We start from the raw sequence: 16,650 nt of genomic DNA, 5'->3' as shown, positions 1-16,650 counted from the left end.
CATAGGCAGGCATCCCAAAAACCCCGTCTGCGACTTTCTATGTCCTGAAATTTTTATATTTTACAAACAGCAGTCACCACTCACAACTGCTGGTAATAAATGGCCTGCAGGGGGGCAGGCAATGAAACGGCTAAGCCCTTCTGCCCGACCAGCCTTTAGAACTGCAGCATCTCTGCAGTGAAAAGTGTTTCAGGTCAATATCTCTCCCCTGGAAAAAATGTGCGAGACCCACCACCGATAAATGTGGCAAAAGTCCCCAACATTTTCTGCATATTTGTGCTCTTACCTGAAAGCAGCGCCACCTTGTAGTCATCGCAGGCAACTGCAGCATACAACCAAATTTATCCGAGAGCAAGGTGAAAGAAACCCAAGGTGACAGCCCCTGTCTGCAGCAGGAAGGTTGGCTGCTTCGAATGGACAGAACTTCCAGTCCTAAGTCCACTCACGTCCCGAACGCTCATACCGGGCAAGCCTTCACCGGGTGCACCTCTGGCTCCCAGGTAAGGCCAAAACCTGAGCATGGTAGCGCAGGATCACAGAGAAGGAGCGGGTGGGGGTGCTTCTGTCTTGACAAAGGCGTGACATGGCTAGTGACTGAGAGGGCCTTGACTTTCCCCTATGACTGACTGTGAGAGGGGAAGGCGAAGATTTTCTGCACCCAGCATGCCTTGTGACATTCTTAGGCAAATGAGGTGAGAGCCCTGCCAGAATAGCTCCAGCGATCCCATGCCACTCCTCTGAAGGCTCCTGATCTGCATAACCACAGATTTTTGAACAGGAAGCAGAGTGGCGCAGCGGAAGCGTGCTGGGCCCATAACCCAGAGGTCGATGGATCGAAACCATCCTCTGCTAGCATGGATTGATTTTTTTTCTTGTGAGGACCACTCTCTCGTTTCCACGCTGCCAGAGCGGAAAACAGCAGGCTTGTGCCAGCTTTTTGTGGCAAGAGACTGCTCAACTATCGGTCTCTGCTCAAAGTCAGGGAGACAGATGGTCAGAGAATCAACCCTACACTTCAAAGGAAATGATGCACAGTTATGACCATTAAAGAAAGATGGGACCCTCGCACTTCTTTCTGAGCCTGCTTGGAACGTTATTATTCCCTTTTTTTGTCCTGCTATTATCAATCTCCTGTGAATTTCGTGGAGCTGTTTTCTTTCTCTACCCTGCTGTTTTTCCCTTGCTGCCAATATATGCTTATTTCAATGATTTGAACTGCTGCTTTCCCTTTCTCCTTTTCTGCGCAGCTTTTGCATTGGTTTCAATCTCGAGTTCCTTAGCAGTTGCAAGAACTTTTTTCCTGATTTTCATGTTGGTCTGTAAACCAAAAATACCTCTGATACTGGTGCAATATAGTCATTGAACTCAGGGTTGTGATGTCTAGAGTTTAAAAAAAACATATGCCATGGAGCGTTGGTGGTATAGTGGTGAGCATAGCTGCCTTCCAAGCAGTTGACCCGGGTTTGATTCCCGGCCAACGCAGTGCTAATATTTATACATTAAGCAAGCTGTAGCTATTCTAACGCAATATGTTAAAAAAAAGAGAAATATCTTGACCAGATTACTCAGCTATTAGATAAATAATAAACAAAGACATAGGCAGGCATCCCAAAAGCCCCGTCTGCGACTTTCTATGTCCTGAAATTTTTATATTTTACAAACAGCAGTCACCACTCACAACTGCTGGTAATAAATGGGCTGCAGGGGGGCAGGCAATGAAACGGCTAAGCCCTTCTGCCCGACCAGCCTTTAGAACTGCAGCATCTCTGCAGTAAAAAGTGTTTCAGGTCAATATCTCTCCCCTGGAAAAAATGTGCGAGACCCACCACCGATAAATGTGGCAAAAGTCCCCAACATTTTATGCATATTTGTGCTCTTACCTGAAAGCAGCGCCACCTTCTAGTCATCGCAGGCAACTGCAGCATACAACCAAATTTATCCGAGAGCAAGGTGAAAGAAACCCAAGGGGACAGCCCCTGTCTGCAGCAGGAAGGTTGGCTGCTTCGAATGGACAGAACTTCCAGTCCTAAGTCCACTCACGTCCCGAACGCTCCCAAACGCTCCCTCAGCGGGTGCACCTCTGGCTCCCAGGTAAGGCCAAAACCTGAGCATGGTAGCGCAGGATCACAGAGAAGGAGCGGGTGGGGGTGCTTCTGTCTTGACAAAGGCGTGACATGGCTAGTGACTGAGAGGGCCTTGACTTTCCCCTATGACTGACTGTGAGAGGGGAAGGCGAAGATTTTCTGCACCCAGCATGCCTTGTGACATTCTTAGGCAAATGAGGTGAGAGCCCTGCCAGAATAGCTCCAGCGATCCCATGCCACTCCTCTGAAGGCTCCTGATCTGCATAACCACAGCATTTTGAGCAGGAAGCAGAGTGGCGCAGCGGAAGCGTGCTGGGCCCATAACCCAGAGGTCGATGGATCGAAACCATCCTCTGCTAGCATGGATTGATTTTTTTTCTTGTGAGGACCACTCTCTCGTTTCCACGCTGCCAGAGCGGAAAACAGCAGGCTTGTGCCAGCTATTTGTGGGAAGAGACTGCTCAACTATCGGTCTCTGCTCAAAGTCAGGGAGACAGATGGTCAGAGAATCAACCCTACACTTCAAAGGAAATGATGCACAGTTATGACCATTAACGAAAGATGGGACCCTCGCACTTCTTTCTGAGGCTGCTTGGAACGTTATTATTCCCTTTTTTTGTCCTGCTATTATCAATCTCCTGTGAATTTCGTGGAGCTCTTTTCTTTCTCTACCCTGCTGTTTTTCCCTTGCTGCCAATATAAGCTTATTTCAATGATTTGAACTGCTGCTTTCCCTTTCTCCTTTTCTGCGCAGCTTTTGCATTGGTTTCAATCTCCAGTTCCTTAGCAGTTGCAAGAACTTTTTTCCTGATTTTCATGTTGGTCTGTAAACCAAAAATACCTCTGATACTGGTGCAATATAGTCATTGAACTCAGGGTTGTGATGTCTAGAGTTTTAAAAAAACATATGCCACGGAGCATTGGTGGTATAGTGGTGAGCATAGCTGTCTTCCAAACAGTTGACCCGGGTTCGATTCCCGGCCAACGCAGTGCTAATATTTATACATTAAGCAAGCTGTAGCTATTCTAACGCAATATGTTAAAAAAAAGAGAAATATCTTGACCAGATTACTCAGCTATTAGATAAATAATAAACAAAGACATAGGCAGGCATCCCAAAAGCCCCGTCTGCGACTTTCTATGTCCTGAAATTTTTATATTTTACAAACAGCAGTCACCACTCACAACTGCTGGTAATAAATGGGCTGCAGGGGGGCAGGCAATGAAACGGCTAAGCCCTTCTGCCCGACCAGCCTTTAGAACTGCAGCATCTCTGCAGTAAAAAGTGTTTCAGGTCAATATCTCTCCCCTGGAAAAAATGTGCGAGACCCACCACCGATAAATGTGGCAAAAGTCCCCAACATTTTATGCATATTTGTGCTCTTACCTGAAAGCAGCGCCACCTTGTAGTCATCGCAGGCAACTGCAGCATACAACCAAATTTATCCGAGAGCAAGGTGAAAGAAACCCAAGGGGACAGCCCCTGTCTGCAGCAGGAAGGTTGGCTGCTTCGAATGGACAGAACTTCCAGTCCTAAGTCCACTCACGTCCCGAACGCTCATACCGGGCAAGCCCTCACCGGGTGCACCTCTGGCTCCCAGGTAAGGCCAAAACCTGAGCATGGTAGCGCAGGATCACAGAGGAGCGGGTGGGGGTGCTTCTGTCTTGACAAAGGCGTGACATGGCTAGTGACTGAGAGGGCCTTGACTTTCCCCTATGACTGACTGTGAGAGGGGAAGGCGAAGATTTTCTGCACCCAGCATGCCTTGTGACATTCTTAGGCAAATGAGGTGAGAGCCCTGCCAGAATAGCTCCAGCGATCCCATGCCACTCCTCTGAAGGCTCCTGATCTGCATAACCACAGCATTTTGAGCAGGAAGCAGAGTGGCGCAGCGGAAGCGTGCTGGGCCCATAACCCAGAGGTCGATGGATCGAAACCATCCTCTGCTAGCATGGATTGATTTTTTTTCTTGTGAGGACCACTCTCTCGTTTCCACGCTGCCAGAGCGGAAAACAGCAGGCTTGTGCCAGCTTTTTGTGGGAAGAGACTGCTCAACTATCGGTCTCTGCTCAAAGTCAGGGAGACAGATGGTCAGAGAATCAACCCTACACTTCAAAGGAAATGATGCACAGTTATGACCATTAAAGAAAGATGGGACCCTCGCACTTCTTTCTGAGCCTGCTTGGAACGTTATTATTCCCTTTTTTTGTCCTGCTATTATCAATCTCCTGTGAATTTCGTGGAGCTGTTTTCTTTCTCTACCCTGCTGTTTTTCCCTTGCTGCCAATATATGCTTATTTCAATGATTTGAACTGCTGCTTTCCCTTTCTCCTTTTCTGCGCAGCTTTTGCATTGGTTTCAATCTCCAGTTCCTTAGCAGTTGCAAGAACTTTTTTCCTGATTTTCATGTTGGTCTGTAAACCAAAAATACCTCTGATACTGGTGCAATATAGTCATTGAACTCAGGGTTGTGATGTCTAGAGTTTAAAAAAACATATGCCATGGAGCGTTGGTGGTATAGTGGTGAGCATAGCTGCCTTCTAAGCAGTTGACCCGGGTTTGATTCCTGGCCAACGCAGTGCTAATATTTATACATTAAGCAAGCTGTAGCTATTCTAACGCAATATGTTAAAAAAAAGAGAAATATCTTGACCAGATTACTCAGCTATTAGATAAATAATAAACAAAGACATAGGCAGGCATCCCAAAAGCCCCGTCTGCGACTTTCTATGTCCTGAAATTTTTATATTTTACAAACAGCAGTCACCACTCACAACTGCTGGTAATAAATGGGCTGCAGGGGGGCAGGCAATGAAACGGCTAAGCCCTTCTGCCCGACCAGCCTTTAGAACTGCAGCATCTCTGCAGTAAAAAGTGTTTCAGGTCAATATCTCTCCCCTGGAAAAAATGTGCGAGACCCACCACCGATAAATGTGGCAAAAGTCCCCAACATTTTATGCATATTTGTGCTCTTACCTGAAAGCAGCGCCACCTTGTAGTCATCGCAGGCAACTGCAGCATACAACCAAATTTATCCGAGAGCAAGGTGAAAGAAACCCAAGGGGACAGCCCCTGTCTGCAGCAGGAAGGTTGGCTGCTTCGAATGGACAGAACTTCCAGTCCTAAGTCCACTCACGTCCCAAACGCTCCCAAACGCTCAAGCCCTCACCTGGTGCACCTCTGGCTCCCAGGTAAGGCCAAAACCTGAGCATGGTAGCGCAGGATCACAGAGAAGGAGCGGGTGGGGGTGCTTCTGTCTTGACAAAGGCGTGACATGGCTAGTGACTGAGAGGGCCTTGACTTTCCCCTATGACTGACTGTGAGAGGGGAAGGCGAAGATTTTCTGCACCCAGCATGCCTTGTGACATTCTTAGGCAAATGAGGTGAGAGCCCTGCCAGAATAGCTCCAGCGATCCCATGCCACTCCTCTGAAGGCTCCTGATCTGCATAACCACAGCATTTTGAGCAGGAAGCAGAGTGGCGCAGCGGAAGCGTGCTGGGCCCATAACCCAGAGGTCGATGGATCGAAACCATCCTCTACTAGCATGGATTGATTTTTTTTCTTGTGAGGACCACTCTCTCGTTTCCACGCTGCCAGAGCGGAAAACAGCAGGCTTGTGCCAGCTTTTTGTGGGAAGAGACTGCTCAACTATCGGTCTCTGCTCAAAGTCAGGGAGACAGATGGTCAGAGAATCAACCCTACACTTCAAAGGAAATGATGCACAGTTATGACCATTAACGAAAGATGGGACCCTCGCACTTCTTTCTGAGGCTGCTTGGAACGTTATTATTCCCTTTTTTTGTCCTGCTATTATCAATCTCCTGTGAATTTCGTGGAGCTGTTTTCTTTCTCTACCCTGCTGTTTTTCCCTTGCTGCCAATATATGCTTATTTCAATGATTTGAACTGCTGCTTTCCCTTTCTCCTTTTCTGCGCAGCTTTTGCATTGGTTTCAATCTCCAGTTCCTTAGCAGATGCAAGAACTTTTTTCCTGATTTTCATGTTGGTCTGTAAACCAAAAATACCTCTGATACTGGTGCAATATAGTCATTGAACTCAGGGTTGTGATGTCTAGAGTTTAAAAAAAACATATGCCACGGAGCGTTGGTGGTATAGTGGTGAGCATAGCTGCCTTCCAAGCAGTTGACCCGGGTTCGATTCCCGGCCAACGCAGTGCTAATATTTATACATTAAGCAAGCTGTAGCTATTCTAACGCAATATGTTAAAAAAAAGAGAAATATCTTGACCAGATTACTCAGCTATTAGATAAATGATAAACAAAGACATAGGCAGGCATCCCAAAAGCCCCGTCTGCGACTTTCTATGTCCTGAAATTTTTATATTTTACAAACAGCAGTCACCACTCACAACTGCTGGTAATAAATGGGCTGCAGGGGGGCAGGCAATGAAACGGCTAAGCCCTTCTGCCCGACCAGACTTTAGAACTGCAGCATCTCTGCAGTAAAAAGTGTTTCAGGTCAATATCTCTCCCCTGGAAAAAATGTGCGAGACCCACCACCGATAAATGTGGCAAAAGTCCCCAACATTTTCTGCATATTTGTGCTCTTACCTGAAAGCAGCGCCACCTTGTAGTCATCGCAGGCAACTGCAGCATACAACCAAATTTATCCGAGAGCAAGGTGAAAGAAACCCAAGGGGACAGCCCCTGTCTGCAGCAGGAAGGTTGGCTGCTTCGAATGGACAGAACTTCCAGTCCTAAGTCCACTCACGTCCCGAACGCTCCCAAACGCTCAAGCCCTCACCTGGTGCACCTCTGGTTCCCAGGTAAGGCCAAAACCTGAGCATGGTAGCGCAGGATCACAGAGAAGGAGCGGGTGGTGGTGCTTCTGTCTTGACAAAGGCGTGACATGGCTAGTGACTGAGAGGGCCTTGACTTTCCCCTATGACTGACTGTGAGAGGGGAAGGCGAAGATTTTCTGCACCCAGCATGCCTTGTGACATTCTTAGGCAAATGAGGTGAGAGCCCTGCCAGAATAGCTCCAGCGATCCCATGCCACTCCTCTGAAGGCTCCTGATCTGCATAACCACAGCATTTTGAGCAGGAAGCAAAGTGGCGCAGCGGAAGCGTGCTGGGCCCACAACCCAGAGGTCGATGGATCGAAACCATCCTCTGCTAGCATGGATTGATTTTTTTTCTTGTGAGGACCACTCTCTCGTTTCCACGCTGCCAGAGCGGAAAACAGCAGGCTTGTGCCAGCTTTTTGTGGGAAGAGACTGCTCAACTATCGGTCTCTGCTCAAAGTCAGGGAGACAGATGGTCAGAGAATCAACCCTACACTTCAAAGGAAATGATGCACAGTTATGACCATTAACGAAAGATGGGACCCTCGCACTTCTTTCTGAGGCTGCTTGGAACGTTATTATTCCCTTTTTTTGTCCTGCTATTATCAATCTCCTGTGAATTTCGTGGAGCTGTTTTCTTTCTCTACCCTGCTGTTTTTCCCTTGCTGCCAATATATGCTTATTTCAATGATTTGAACTGCTGCTTTCCCTTTCTCCTTTTCTGCGCAGCTTTTGCATTGGTTTCAATCTCCAGTTCCTTAGCAGTTGCAAGAACTTTTTTCCTGATTTTCATGTTGGTCTGTAAACCAAAAATACCTCTGATACTGGTGCAATATAGTCATTGAACTCAGGGTTGTGATGTCTAGAGTTTAAAAAAAACATATGCCACAGAGCGTTGGTGGTATAGTGGTGAGCATAGCTGCCTTCCAAGCAGTTGACCCGGGTTCGATTCCCGGCCAACGCAGTGCTAATATTTATACATTAAGCAAGCTGTAGCTATTCTAACGCAATATGTTAAAAAAAAGAGAAATATCTTGACCTGATTACTCAGCTATTAGATAAATAATAAACAAAGACATAGGCAGGCATCCCAAAAGCCCCGTCTGCGACTTTCTATGTCCTGAAATTTTTATATTTTACAAACAGCAGTCACCACTCACAACTGCTGGTAATAAATGGGCTGCAGGGGGGCAGGCAATGAAACGGCTAAGCCCTTCTGCCCGACCAGCCTTTAGAACTGCAGCATCTCTGCAGTAAAAAGTGTTTCAGGTCAATATCTCTCCCATGGAAAAAATGTGCGAGACCCACCACCGATAAATGTGGCAAAAGTCCCCAACATTTTCTGCATATTTGTGCTCTTACCTGAAAGCAGCGCCACCTTGTAGTCATCGCAGGCAACTGCAGCATACAACCAAATTTATCCGAGAGCAAGGTGAAAGAAACCCAAGGGAACAGCCCCTGTCTGCAGCAGGAAGGTTGGCTGCTTCGAATGGACAGAACTTCCAGTCCTAAGTCCACTCACGTCCCGAACGCTCATACCGGGCAAGCCCTCACCGGGTGCACCTCTGGCTCCCAGGTAAGGCCAAAACCTGAGCATGGTAGCGCAGGATCACAGAGAAGGAGCGGGTGGGGGTGCTTCTGTCTTGACAAAGGCGTGACATGGCTAGTGACTGAGAGGGCCTTGACTTTCCCCTATGACTGACTGTGAGAGGGGAAGGCGAAGATTTTCTGCACCCAGCATGCCTTGTGACATTCTTAGGCAAATGAGGTGAGAGCCCTGCCAGAATAGCTCCAGCGATCCCATGCCACTCCTCTGAAGGCTCCTGATCTGCATAACCACAGCATTTTGAACAGGAAGCAGAGTGGCGCAGCGGAAGCGTGCTGGGCCCATAACCCAGAGGTCGATGGATCGAAACCATCCTCTGCTAGCATGGATTGATTTTTTTTCTTGTGAGGACCACTCTCTCGTTTCCACGCTGCCAGAGCGGAAGACAGCAGGCTTGTGCCAGCTTTTTGTGGGAAGAGACTGCTCAACTATCGGTCTCTGCTCAAAGTCAGGGAGACAGATGGTCAGAGAATCAACCCTACACTTCAAAGGAAATGATGCACAGTTATGACCATTAAAGAAAGATGGGACCCTCGCACTTCTTTCTGAGCCTGCTTGGAACGTTATTATTCCCTTTTTTTGTCCTGCTATTATCAATCTCCTGTGAATTTCGTGGAGCTGTTTTCTTTCTCTACCCTGCTGTTTTTCCCTTGCTGCCAATATATGCTTATTTCAATGATTTGAACTGCTGCTTTCCCTTTCTCCTTTTCTGCGCAGCTTTTGCATTGGTTTCAATCTCCAGTTCCTTAGCAGTTGCAAGAACTTTTTTCCTGATTTTCATGTTGGTCTGTAAACCAAAAATACCTCTGATACTGGTGCAATATAGTCATTGAACTCAGGGTTGTGATGTCTAGAGTTTAAAAAAAACATATTCCAAGGAACGTTGGTGGTATAGTGGTGAGCATAGCTGCCTTCCAAGCAGTTGACCCGGGTTCGATTCCTGGCCAACGCAGTGCTAATATTTATACATTAAGCAAGCTGTAGCTATTCTAACGCAATATGTTAAAAAAAAGATAAATATCTTGACCAGATTACTCAGCTATTAGATAAATAATAAACAAAGACATAGGCAGGCATCCCAAAAGCCCCGTCTGCGACTTTCTATGTCCTGAAATTTTTATATTTTACAAACAGCAGTCACCACTCACAACTGCTGGTAATAAATGGGCTGCAGGGGGGCAGGCAATGAAACGGCTAAGCCCTTCTGCCCGACCAGCCTTTAGAACTGCAGCATCTCTGCAGTAAAAAGTGTTTCAGGTCAATATCTCTCCCCTGGAAAAAATGTGCGAGACCCACCACCGATAAATGTGGCAAAAGTCCCCAACATTTTCTGCATATTTGTGCTCTTACCTGAAAGCAGCGCCACCTTGTAGTCATCGCAGGCAACTGCAGCATACAACCAAATTTATCCGAGAGCAAGGTGAAAGAAACCCAAGGGAACAGCCCCTGTCTGCAGCAGGAAGGTTGGCTGCTTCGAATGGACAGAACTTCCAGTCCTAAGTCCACTCACGTCCCGAACGCTCATACCGGGCAAGCCCTCACCGGGTGCACCTCTGGCTCCCAGGTAAGGCCAAAACCTGAGCATGGTAGCGCAGGATCACAGAGAAGGAGCGGGTGGGGGTGCTTCTGTCTTGACAAAGGCGTGACATGGCTAGTGACTGAGAGGGCCTTGACTTTCCCCTATGACTGACTGTGAGAGGGGAAGGCAAAGATTTTCTGCACCCAGCATGCCTTGTGACATTCTTAGGCAAATGAGGTGAGAGCCCTGCCAGAATAGCTCCAGCGATCCCATGCCACTCCTCTGAAGGCTCCTGATCTGCATAACCACAGCATTTTGAACAGGAAGCAGAGTGGCGCAGCGGAAGCGTGCTGGGCCCATAACCCAGAGGTCGATGGATCGAAACCATCCTCTGCTAGCATGGATTGATTTTTTTTCTTGTGAGGACCACTCTCTCGTTTCCACGCTGCCAGAGCGGAAAACAGCAGGCTTTTGCCAGCTTTTTGTGGGAAGAGACTGCTCAACTATCAGTCTCTGCTCAAAGTCAGGGAGACAGATGGTCAGAGAATCAACCCTACACTTCAAAGGAAATGATGCACAGTTATGACCATTAAAGAAAGATGGGACCCTCGCACTTCTTTCTGAGCCTGCTTGGAACGTTATTATTCCCTTTTTTTGTCCTGCTATTATCAATCTCCTGTGAATTTCGTGGAGCTGTTTTCTTTCTCTACCCTGCTGTTTTTCCCTTGCTGCCAATATATGCTTATTTCAATGAGTTGAACTGCTGCTTTCCCTTTCTCCTTTTCTGCGCAGCTTTTGCATTGGTTTCAATCTCCAGTTCCTTAGCAGTTGCAAGAACTTTTTTCCTGATTTTCATGTTGGTCTGTAAACCAAAAATACCTCTGATACTGGTGCAATATAGTCATTGAACTCAGGGTTGTGATGTCTAGAGTTTAAAAAAACATATGCCATGGAGCGTTGGTGGTATAGTGGTGAGCATAGCTGCCTTCCAAGCAGTTGACCCGGGTTTGATTCCCGGCCAACGCAGTGCTAATATTTATACATTAAGCAAGCTGTAGCTATTCTAACGCAATATGTTAAAAAAAAGAGAAATATCTTGACCAGATTACTCAGCTATTAGATAAATAATAAACAAAGACATAGGCAGGCATCCCAAAAGCCCCGTCTGCGACTTTCTATGTCCTGAAATTTTTATATTTTACAAACAGCAGTCACCACTCACAACTGCTGGTAATAAATGGGCTGCAGGGGGGCAGGCAATGAAACGGCTAAGCCCTTCTGCCCGACCAGCCTTTAGAACTGCAGCATCTCTGCAGTAAAAAGTGTTTCAGGTCAATATCTCTCCCCTGGAAAAAATGTGCGAGACCCACCACCGATAAATGTGGCAAAAGTCCCCAACATTTTATGCATATTTGTGCTCTTACCTGAAAGCAGCGCCACCTTGTAGTCATCGCAGGCAACTGCAGCATACAACCAAATTCATCCGAGAGCAAGGTGAAAGAAACCCAAGGGGACAGCCCCTGTCTGCAGCAGGAAGGTTGGCTGCTTCGAATGGACAGAACTTCCAGTCCTAAGTCCACTCACGTCCCAAACGCTCCCAAACGCTCAAGCCCTCACCTGGTGCACCTCTGGCTCCCAGGTAAGGCCAAAACCTGAGCATGGTAGCGCAGGATCACAGAGAAGGAGCGGGTGGGGGTGCTTCTGTCTTGACAAAGGCGTGACATGGCTAGTGACTGAGAGGGCCTTGACTTTCCCCTATGACTGACTGTGAGAGGGGAAGGCGAAGATTTTCTGCACCCAGCATGCCTTGTGACATTCTTAGGCAAATGAGGTGAGAGCCCTGCCAGAATAGCTCCAGCGATCCCATGCCACTCCTCTGAAGGCTCCTGATCTGCATAACCACAGCATTTTGAGCAGGAAGCAGAGTGGCGCAGCGGAAGCGTGCTGGGCCCATAACCCAGAGGTCGATGGATCGAAACCATCCTCTACTAGCATGGATTGATTTTTTTTCTTGTGAGGACCACTCTCTCGTTTCCACGCTGCCAGAGCGGAAAACAGCAGGCTTGTGCCAGCTTTTTGTGGGAAGAGACTGCTCAACTATCGGTCTCTGCTCAAAGTCAGGGAGACAGATGGTCAGAGAATCAACCCTACACTTCAAAGGAAATGATGCACAGTTATGACCATTAACGAAAGATGGGACCCTCGCACTTCTTTCTGAGGCTGCTTGGAACGTTATTATTCCCTTTTTTTGTCCTGCTATTATCAATCTCCTGTGAATTTCGTGGAGCTGTTTTCTTTCTCTACCCTGCTGTTTTTCCCTTGCTGCCAATATATGCTTATTTCAATGATTTGAACTGCTGCTTTCCCTTTCTCCTTTTCTGCGCAGCTTTTGCATTGGTTTCAATCTCCAGTTCCTTAGCAGTTGCAAGAACTTTTTTCCTGATTTTCATGTTGGTCTGTAAACCAAAAATACCTCTGATACTGGTGCAATATAGTCATTGAACTCAGGGTTGTGATGTCTAGAGTTTAAAAAAAACATATGCCACGGAGCGTTGGTGGTATAGTGGTGAGCATAGCTGCCTTCCAAGCAGTTGACCCGGGTTCGATTCCCGGCCAACGCAGTGCTAATATTTATACATTAAGCAAGCTGTAGTTATTCTAACGCAATATGTTAAAAAAAAGAGAAATATCTTGACCAGATTACTCAGCTATTAGATAAATGATAAACAAAGACATAGGCAGGCATCCCAAAAGCACCGTCTGCGACTTTCTATGTCCTGAAATTTTTATATTTTACAAACAGCAGTCACCACTCACAACTGCTGGTAATAAATGGGCTGCAGGGGGGCAGGCAATGAAACGGCTAAGCCCTTCTGCCCGACCAGCCTTTAGAACTGCAGCATCTCTGCAGTAAAAAGTGTTTCAGGTCAATATCTCTCCCCTGGAAAAAATGTGCGAGACCCACCACCGATAAATGTGGCAAAAGTCCCCAACATTTTCTGCATATTTGTGCTCTTACCTGAAAGCAGCGCCACCTTGTAGTCATCGCAGGCAACTGCAGCATACAACCAAATTTATCCGAGAGCAAGGTGAAAGAAACCCAAGGGGACAGCCCCTGTCTGCAGCAGGAAGGTTGGCTGCTTCGAATGGACAGAACTTCCAGTCCTAAGTCCACTCACGTCCCGAACGCTCCCAAACGCTCAAGCCCTCACCTGGTGCACCTCTGGTTCCCAGGTAAGGCCAAAACCTGAGCATGGTAGCGCAGGATCACAGAGAAGGAGCGGGTGGTGGTGCTTCTGTCTTGACAAAGGCGTGACATGGCTAGTGACTGAGAGGGCCTTGACTTTCCCCTATGACTGACTGTGAGAGGGGAAGGCGAAGATTTTCTGCACCCAGCATGCCTTGTGACATTCTTAGGCAAATGAGGTGAGAGCCCTGCCAGAATAGCTCCAGCGATCCCATGCCACTCCTCTGAAGGCTCCTGATCTGCATAACCACAGCATTTTGAGCAGGAAGCAAAGTGGCGCAGCGGAAGCGTGCTGGGCCCACAACCCAGAGGTCGATGGATCGAAACCATCCTCTGCTAGCATGGATTGATTTTTTTTCTTGTGAGGACCACTCTCTCGTTTCCACGCTGCCAGAGCGGAAAACAGCAGGCTTGTGCCAGCTTTTTGTGGGAAGAGACTGCTCAACTATCGGTCTCTGCTCAAAGTCAGGGAGACAGATGGTCAGAGAATCAACCCTACACTTCAAAGGAAATGATGCACAGTTATGACCATTAACGAAAGATGGGACCCTCGCACTTCTTTCTGAGGCTGCTTGGAACGTTATTATTCCCTTTTTTTGTCCTGCTATTATCAATCTCCTGTGAATTTCGTGGAGCTGTTTTCTTTCTCTACCCTGCTGTTTTTCCCTTGCTGCCAATATATGCTTATTTCAATGATTTGAACTGCTGCTTTCCCTTTCTCCTTTTCTGCGCAGCTTTTGCATTGGTTTCAATCTCCAGTTCCTTAGCAGTTGCAAGAACTTTTTTCCTGATTTTCATGTTGGTCTGTAAACCAAAAATACCTCTGATACTGGTGCAATATAGTCATTGAACTCAGGGTTGTGATGTCTAGAGTTTAAAAAAAACATATGCCACAGAGCGTTGGTGGTATAGTGGTGAGCATAGCTGCCTTCCAAGCAGTTGACCCGGGTTCGATTCCCGGCCAACGCAGTGCTAATATTTATACATTAAGCAAGCTGTAGCTATTCTAACGCAATATGTTAAAAAAAAGAGAAATATCTTGACCTGATTACTCAGCTATTAGATAAATAATAAACAAAGACATAGGCAGGCATCCCAAAAGCCCCGTCTGCGACTTTCTATGTCCTGAAATTTTTATATTTTACAAACAGCAGTCACCACTCACAACTGCTGGTAATAAATGGGCTGCAGGGGGGCAGGCAATGAAACGGCTAAGCCCTTCTGCCCGACCAGCCTTTAGAACTGCAGCATCTCTGCAGTAAAAAGTGTTTCAGGTCAATATCTCTCCCATGGAAAAAATGTGCGAGACCCACCACCGATAAATGTGGCAAAAGTCCCCAACATTTTCTGCATATTTGTGCTCTTACCTGAAAGCAGCGCCACCTTGTAGTCATCGCAGGCAACTGCAGCATACAACCAAATTTATCCGAGAGCAAGGTGAAAGAAACCCAAGGGAACAGCCCCTGTCTGCAGCAGGAAGGTTGGCTGCTTCGAATGGACAGAACTTCCAGTCCTAAGTCCACTCACGTCCCGAACGCTCATACCGGGCAAGCCCTCACCGGGTGCACCTCTGGCTCCCAGGTAAGGCCAAAACCTGAGCATGGTAGCGCAGGATCACAGAGAAGGAGCGGGTGGGGGTGCTTCTGTCTTGACAAAGGCGTGACATGGCTAGTGACTGAGAGGGCCTTGACTTTCCCCTATGACTGACTGTGAGAGGGGAAGGCGAAGATTTTCTGCACCCAGCATGCCTTGTGACATTCTTAGGCAAATGAGGTGAGAGCCCTGCCAGAATAGCTCCAGCGATCCCATGCCACTCCTCTGAAGGCTCCTGATCTGCATAACCACAGCATTTTGAACAGGAAGCAGAGTGGCGCAGCGGAAGCGTGCTGGGCCCATAACCCAGAGGTCGATGGATCGAAACCATCCTCTGCTAGCATGGATTGATTTTTTTTCTTGTGAGGACCACTCTCTCGTTTCCACGCTGCCAGAGCGGAAGACAGCAGGCTTGTGCCAGCTTTTTGTGGGAAGAGACTGCTCAACTATCGGTCTCTGCTCAAAGTCAGGGAGACAGATGGTCAGAGAATCAACCCTACACTTCAAAGGAAATGATGCACAGTTATGACCATTAAAGAAAGATGGGACCCTCGCACTTCTTTCTGAGCCTGCTTGGAACGTTATTATTCCCTTTTTTTGTCCTGCTATTATCAATCTCCTGTGAATTTCGTGGAGCTGTTTTCTTTCTCTACCCTGCTGTTTTTCCCTTGCTGCCAATATATGCTTATTTCAATGATTTGAACTGCTGCTTTCCCTTTCTCCTTTTCTGCGCAGCTTTTGCATTGGTTTCAATCTCCAGTTCCTTAGCAGTTGCAAGAACTTTTTTCCTGATTTTCATGTTGGTCTGTAAACCAAAAATACCTCTGATACTGGTGCAATATAGTCATTGAACTCAGGGTTGTGATGTCTAGAGTTTAAAAAAAACATATTCCAAGGAACGTTGGTGGTATAGTGGTGAGCATAGCTGCCTTCCAAGCAGTTGACCCGGGTTCGATTCCTGGCCAACGCAGTGCTAATATTTATACATTAAGCAAGCTGTAGCTATTCTAACGCAATATGTTAAAAAAAAGATAAATATCTTGACCAGATTACTCAGCTATTAGATAAATAATAAACAAAGACATAGGCAGGCATCCCAAAAGCCCCGTCTGCGACTTTCTATGTCCTGAAATTTTTATATTTTACAAACAGCAGTCACCACTCACAACTGCTGGTAATAAATGGGCTGCAGGGGGGCAGGCAATGAAACGGCTAAGCCCTTCTGCCCGACCAGCCTTTAGAACTGCAGCATCTCTGCAGTAAAAAGTGTTTCAGGTCAATATCTCTCCCCTGGAAAAAATGTGCGAGACCCACCACCGATAAATGTGGCAAAAGTCCCCAACATTTTCTGCATATTTGTGCTCTTACCTGAAAGCAGCGCCACCTTGTAGTCATCGCAGGCAACTGCAGCATACAACCAAATTTATCCGAGAGCAAGGTGAAAGAAACCCAAGGGAACAGCCCCTGTCTGCAGCAGGAAGGTTGGCTGCTTCGAATGGACAGAACTTCCAGTCCTAAGTCCACTCACGTCCCGAACGCTCATACCGGGCAAGCCCTCACCGGGTGCACCTCTGGCTCCCAGGTAAGGCCAAAACCTGAGCATGGTAGCGCAGGATCACAGAGAAGGAGCGGGTGGGGGTGCTTCTGTCTTGACAAAGGCGTGACATGGCTAGTGACTGAGAGGGCCTTGACTTTCCCCTATGACTGACTGTGAGAGGGGAAGGCGAAGATTTTCTGCACCCAGCATGCCTTGTGACATTCTTAGGCAAATAAGGTGAGAGCCCTGCCAGAATAGC

General features: G+C 47.3%; 5 non-coding genes across 5 annotated transcripts; all 5 read left to right on the top strand.

Annotated features, from left to right (window-relative positions):
* The first annotated feature begins 4,591 nt into the window (after nucleotides 1-4,591).
* Nucleotides 4,592-4,663, top strand: TRNAR-UCU (transfer RNA arginine (anticodon UCU)). The gene has a single exon. It is a non-coding gene; the product is annotated as a tRNA-Arg (tRNA).
* Nucleotides 4,664-6,186: 1,523 nt separating this feature from the next.
* Nucleotides 6,187-6,258, top strand: TRNAG-UCC (transfer RNA glycine (anticodon UCC)). The gene has a single exon. It is a non-coding gene; the product is annotated as a tRNA-Gly (tRNA).
* Nucleotides 6,259-7,781: 1,523 nt separating this feature from the next.
* TRNAG-UCC (transfer RNA glycine (anticodon UCC)) lies at nucleotides 7,782-7,853 on the top strand. The gene has a single exon. It is a non-coding gene; the product is annotated as a tRNA-Gly (tRNA).
* A 4,710-nt stretch (nucleotides 7,854-12,563) lies between these two features.
* TRNAG-UCC (transfer RNA glycine (anticodon UCC)) lies at nucleotides 12,564-12,635 on the top strand. The gene has a single exon. It is a non-coding gene; the product is annotated as a tRNA-Gly (tRNA).
* A 1,523-nt stretch (nucleotides 12,636-14,158) lies between these two features.
* On the top strand, nucleotides 14,159-14,230 carry TRNAG-UCC (transfer RNA glycine (anticodon UCC)). The gene has a single exon. It is a non-coding gene; the product is annotated as a tRNA-Gly (tRNA).
* The last annotated feature ends 2,420 nt before the right edge of the window (nucleotides 14,231-16,650 follow it).

The sequence above is a fragment of the Pleurodeles waltl genome, unplaced genomic scaffold, assembly GCF_031143425.1.
Source record: "Pleurodeles waltl isolate 20211129_DDA unplaced genomic scaffold, aPleWal1.hap1.20221129 scaffold_69, whole genome shotgun sequence".
Taxonomy (NCBI): Eukaryota; Metazoa; Chordata; class Amphibia; order Caudata; family Salamandridae; genus Pleurodeles; species Pleurodeles waltl.
Note: the sequence above shows the minus strand (reverse complement) of the source record. Positions and strands in the feature narration are given on the sequence as shown.